The sequence below is a fragment of the Microcaecilia unicolor genome, chromosome 4 (genome assembly GCF_901765095.1).
Source record: "Microcaecilia unicolor chromosome 4, aMicUni1.1, whole genome shotgun sequence".
Taxonomy (NCBI): Eukaryota; Metazoa; Chordata; class Amphibia; order Gymnophiona; family Siphonopidae; genus Microcaecilia; species Microcaecilia unicolor.
In genome coordinates this window covers 184652022-184658021 of record NC_044034.1, presented here as the reverse complement: position 1 = coordinate 184658021, position 6000 = coordinate 184652022, and positions in this window count along the sequence as shown.

Sequence of the window (6000 nt, the reverse complement as noted above, 5' to 3'; positions counted from 1 at the left end):
TTTAAAGCCTGACTAGCTGAACTTTGTTGGAAAGCCTGGCTAGTCGAACTGTGTTTGAAAGCTAGGCTAGCTGAACTTTGGAGAGAAAGCCTGGCTAAGCTGGGCTGTGTTTAAAGCCTAGCTAAGTTGAACTGTTTTGAGGCCTTGCTGAAGAGGGCGGTGGGGGAAAGCCTGACTAGCCGAACTGTGTTGGAAGCCTGGCTAGCAGAACTGTGTTTAAAGCCTGACTAGCTGAACTTTGTTGGAAAGCCTGGCTAGTCGAACTGTGTTTGAAAGCTGGGCTAGCTGAACTTTGGAGAGAAAGCCTGGCTAAGCTGGGCTGTGTTTAAAGCCGGACTAGCTGAACTTTGTTTAAAAGACTGGCAAGCTGAACTGTGTTGCCCCGCCTTGCTAGCGGAACTGTGTGGCAGTGAGAGCGAACTGCATGGACGAGTGTGGAGTCGGAAGCAGACAGCACGGATAAGGGAGAGAGACAATTACGCGGCCGAGAGGAGCGCTGACATATGGTGGCAGTGGTGGGATTACAGTGAACCTTCACGTGGAGGAGGAGAGGTCTCTGGAAGGCCGAGGGAGTAACCAGAGCGAGGTGTTGGTGTCCGGGAGATTCCTGAAGCCCGTCATGGGGGCCAACGCTGACAAAGGCGCATTACTCGCCTACCCAGGTAAAGGGTACCTAGGGAGGAGGCGAGGGAGGATATAATAAATGGGGAGGCACAGTGCCTGTGAATTATAAAAAGATTTTTGTGAAAGTCCGCACTTGGGTGGCTGTTTTTTTTGTTTCCCCTCAGATACCGTGGAGCCGGTGGACAAGATGGATCCCAAAGAACTGTTTGCGTTTATGACACACCAATTTCAGAAGCAGCAGGAAATGGCTCATCAACTTTTGGAGGAGTCGTTAGCTGCTTCCTGAGCCCAGCAACAGCCACTTTTGGATTTATTTCAAGAATTGCTGCGTAGTGGAGGCGGACTGCAGGGAGCAGGATTGAACTTAAGGCCCATCCCTGTGGAGGAAGGAGCGGGGACTGCTGTTCTTCCTGGGGTAAACTGGCTGCCTTGGGGTAAGCTAACTGACTCAGACAATATTGAGGATTACTTGGGAGCGTTTGAAAGGGTGGCTACGACAGCCGGCTGGCCCCAAGAGCAATGGACCATTCGGTATCTGGTATCTGGGAGGGCTCTGGCTGCTTTTCGGGCTCTCCCTACCCTGGAAATAGCTGATTATGTGAAACTGAAAGAAGCTATTCTGGATAGGTATGGGATAAATCGTCAGACTTATAGGAGACGATTTCGGGAGTGGAGGTGGACAGAGGGGGATACACCTAGAGCACTGCTGCAAAAACTTTTAGATTTAGCGGGCAAGTGGCTGGAACCAGAGAAGAGATCAGTTAATCAAGTGTTCCAGGATGTAGTATTGGAGCAATTTTTAGAAGCTTTGCCTAATGCTCTTAGGGTGGACCTAGTGAGGAAGGGATGTGGGACCCTGGATGAAGCAGTCAGGAGTATGGAGAATTTCTTAGAGTCCCAGCATTGTGGTGAAAAGGGAGGTCAGTTAGGTGAAAGGAGGCAGTCAAGCTTGCGATCTAAGCCTTCATCTACTGAGGAGAGGGTGTGTTATAGGTGTAGATGCAAAGGGCACTTGAGAAGGGACTGTGCTTCGAAGTTAGGGCTCACCTCTTATTCTCAGGGTTCAGTGGCTGAGCAGCTTAAACAGACGGTAGAGATCTTGGGGGTCAAGGTCACTGGTTTGTTAGATTCAGGAGCTGATCAAATGATGCTGTCTCAGGGTTTGTGGGAGAGAATAAAAGGAAAGGGGAAAGGGTGTTTGAACAAGAAGAGGCAAGAGGTAGGCATTCAGTGTGTGCATGGAGAAGTAACTAAATACCCTTTGCAGCGAGTTAGTATAACAGGGCCTTTGGGTAGATACTGGGTCTGGGTGGCTATCTTACCCCGTCTTCCTCAGGAGCTTATTTTAGGAAGCGATTGGCCTTCTTTTTCTCACTGTTTAAGGGAGAAGGAGGGGTTGGTGGTTACGAGGGCTCAGGAGAGGGAGCAGAAGGATAGAGGGAAGGCATTAGCACAGATATTTCCCTTTCATGATGATGTGTTAGAGAGGCCAGGCAAGACTCGTGAGGAAGGAAGGGTAAAAAAACTAGTGCGTCGGGGGAGAGCGCAGATGTTGGAAGGAATGAGGCACACGGAGGACTTCCCAAAAAGGCCAGGGGAGTTGTTGGAGCAGTTTCCTTCTTTTCTTAAGGAACAGGAATCGGACCCTACGCTGCAGTATGCATGGGAGAGGGCCAGGGAAGAAGGGAGAAGGACACAGGGACCAGCTTTTATTATTGAGAAGGGCTTATTGTTTAAGGTAACAAAAGCCAGAGAAGGGGAGCCGCTGGTGAAACAATTATTAGTCCCGCGTGGGTTTCGGGAGGTGATACTACGAGTAGCCCATGATCACCCGTTGGGAGGACATAAAGGGACCCAGAACACCTTAAAACAACTGCTAGGTCGGTTTTATTGGCCTGGGGTGTATAAGGAGGTGAAGGCTTACTGTGATTCCTGTGGGTTATGTCAGAAGGTGGCGGAGAGAGGGCCAGGGCCAGTACCCTTACATCCGCTTCCTCGGATTGGGGTTCCATTAGGGCGAATTGCTATGCATATTATAGGCCCACTTATTAGGTCCACAAGGGGGTTTATGTATATTCTGGTGATCATGGATATGGCTACGCGGTTCCCATGGGCAGTTCCTCTGCGTACCCTATCAGCCAAGGTTATTGCAGCAGAGCTTATTAGGCTGTTTTGTGAGGTGGGGTTTCCTAGGGAAGTATTGACTGACCGAGGAATGAATTTCTGGTCGGGCACACTTACCCAAGTATGGGAAGCTTTTGGTATTGTTCATATTAACACCTCGGCATACCATCCCCAAACTAATGGGCTAGTGGAAAGGTTTAATAAAACCTTGAAGACCTTGTTGAGGAAAGGATTAGGCTCTCACTATGAAAATTGGGACCAACTACTGCCGTTTGCTCTATATGTGAGCCGAGAATGTGTTCAGTCCTCCCTTGGGGTTTCGCCCTTTGAGTTGATGTATGGGCGAGCTCCGAGAGGGGTGCTTGACATGGTAAAAGAACAGTGGGTTCCACCGGGGCAGGAAGATAAGACAGTGGTCTCATATCTGTATGACTTAAAGGGGCGGTTACGGAGATTAGGGGCGTTATCCATGGAAAATCTCAGGAGAGCCCAGGAGTATCAGAAAGAGAGGTTTGATAAAGGGACTCAGGAAAGGTCATTTGAAGAAGGGGATGAAGTTCTGGTCAGGATCCCGGATGGTCCTCATAAATGTACTAGTAAATGGAGGGGACCTTGCACAGTGAAGAGGCAGTTGGGGCCCATGACATATGAAGTGAGGAATGAACGGGGGAGAAATCAAACCTATCATGTTAATTTGTTGAAACCTTGGATGGAGAGGAAGGTCTTTGTGGGGAAGGTATGGGAGGAAGAGGAGGAAGACTTAGGGCCTCAAATCTCGGAAATCTTTAGCCCCAAAGAGCCAGTGGTGGAGGAAGGGCTAGAGAAGCAACAGAAGGAACAGATTCAGACTCTTTTGAGAGAATTTCAAGATGTGCTTACGTCTTGCCCTGGTGAGACACATCTGATAACTCATAATGTTATTACAGAAAAAGGGAGGGTGGTGCGACAAAAACCGTATAGGTTATCACCAGTTAAACAGCAGGAAATAATCAAGCAGGTGAGGGAAATGCTGGATTTTGGGGTGATAGAGGAGTCAGGGAGTCCTTGGTCTAGTCCGGTGGTGCTGGTGCCGAATTCGGATGGGACGTGACGCTTTTGTATTGACTTTTGTCAAGTTAATGCCCTGTCCCATCCTGATGCTTATCCTATGCCCCGTATTGAGGAGCTGATAGACAGGCTGGGGCCTGCACAGTTCTTGTCTACCTTAGATCTAACAAAGGGATATTGGCAGATTCCCCTTTCATTGGAGTCTCGACAAAAGACAGCATTTTGTACACCGGTTGGGCTGTTTCAGTTCAAGAGGATGCCTTTTGGATTGAATTCAGCGGCAGCATCCTGCCAGCGTCTGCTGGATAGGGTTTTGAGGCCGCATCAGGAGTATGCGGCTGCATACTTAGAAGATGTTATCATTCATTGTACTGATTGGGAAACTCATCTAGTACAGCTGAGGAAGGTATTACAGTCTTTTAGGGAAGCAGGACTAACTCTGAATCCACAAAAATGTCATTTTGCAAAAAGGGAGGTTAAGTATCTTGGATATAAAGTGGGGAATGGACAGGTGAGACCATTGTGTGACAAGGTGAAGAGTATCCGTCAATTTCTCTTGCCCACCACCAAGAAAGGTTTGAGAGGGTTTCTGGGGTTATAAAGATACTACAGAAGGTTCATTCCTCACTTTGCCTCCCTGGCGGCTCCATTGACAGACATGTTGAAAGGGAATAGACCTAATCAGCTTAGATGGGGAGAGAGAGAGAAGCAAGCCTTTTCGGCTTTACGGTTAGCATTGTGTGAGGAACCCCTGCTTAGAACGGTGGACTTTGAGAAACCTTTTGTGTTGCATACAGATGCTTCAGGTGTGGGGTTGGGTGCTGTATTATCCCAGTTACATGAGGGGGAGGAACACCCAATTTTATATTTAAGCCGGAAGCTGCTGCCTCATGAAACTCGGTATGCCACCATTGAGAGGGAGTGTCTGGCCATTAAGTGGGCTATTCAAGAGTGTCAGTATTATTTGGAGGGACGCCCTTTTAAACTGATTACTGACCACGCTCCTTTAAAATGGTTAGGGCAAATGAAGAACAATAATGCAAGACTCATGAGGTGGTATTTGGCATTACAGCCCTTCCAGTATTTTATTGAGCATCGGGCGGGGAAGTTATTGCAACATGTGGATGTGTTGTCCAGGATTGCTAGTCTGGATGGAGAAAATGGTAAAAGGGAAAGGACTAGCAATATTTTGAGCAGGGGGGTATGTGAGAATCAGAGAAGCCACAGAGCCCGGAATGCAGGGGGGAAGAGAGAAAAGCCAGAATGGAAAAACTACAGATCCCAGAATGCATTGCGGGTGGGGAGGAGGCAGGAGCGTAGAGAACACAGATTTCAGACTGCCTGGAAGAATAGGAGAGAGGAGGACAAACGAGTACCTGAGCCACAGGAGAGGAAAGGAGAGGGGGCTGATTGGGAGATGGAATCAGCTGAGGAGAGGGTGGAAAACCTGAAGGAGGGGGTGGAGAATGAGGGGATGGAATGGGAGGAGTTGGAGCAGGTAAGGGGAGAAGGGGTGGAAGAGGAAATGGAGGTGGGAGAGGAAGTGGCTGGGGAAGAAGAGTGACTCCTAGAGGAGCCCAAAAGTATCAGAGAAGAATAATAGTCAGGAGAGATCCGGCGGGTGGTTGTCAAGAGGTAAAGTGTTGACAAGTGAGGGTGGTGGATCTTTAAAGCCTGGCTAAGCCGTGCTGTGTAAAAAGCCTAGCTAAGCTGAACTGTTTGAAGCCTTGCTGAAGAAGGCGGTGTTTGAAAGCTGGGCTAGCTGAACTTTGGAGAGAAAGCCTGGCTAAGCTGGGCTGTGTTTAAAGCCTAGCTAAGTTGAACTGTTTTGAGGCCTTGCTGAAGAGGGCGGTGGGGGAAAGCCTGACTAGCCGAACTGTGTTGGAAGCCTGGCTAGCAGAACTGTGTTTAAAACCTGACTAGCTGAACTTTGTTGGAAAGCCTGGCTAGTCGAACTGTGTTTAAAGCCTGACTAGCTGAACTTTGTTGGAAAGCCTGGCTAGTCGAACTGTGTTTGAAAGCTGGGCTAGCTGAACTTTGGAGAGAAAGCCTGGCTAAGCTGGGCTGTGTTTAAAGCCGGACTAGCTGAACTTTGTTTAAAAGACTGGCAAGCTGAACTGTGTTGCCCCGCCTTGCTAGCGGAACTGTGTGGCAGTGAGAGCGAACTGCATGGACGAGTGTGGAGTCGGAAGCAGACAGCACGGA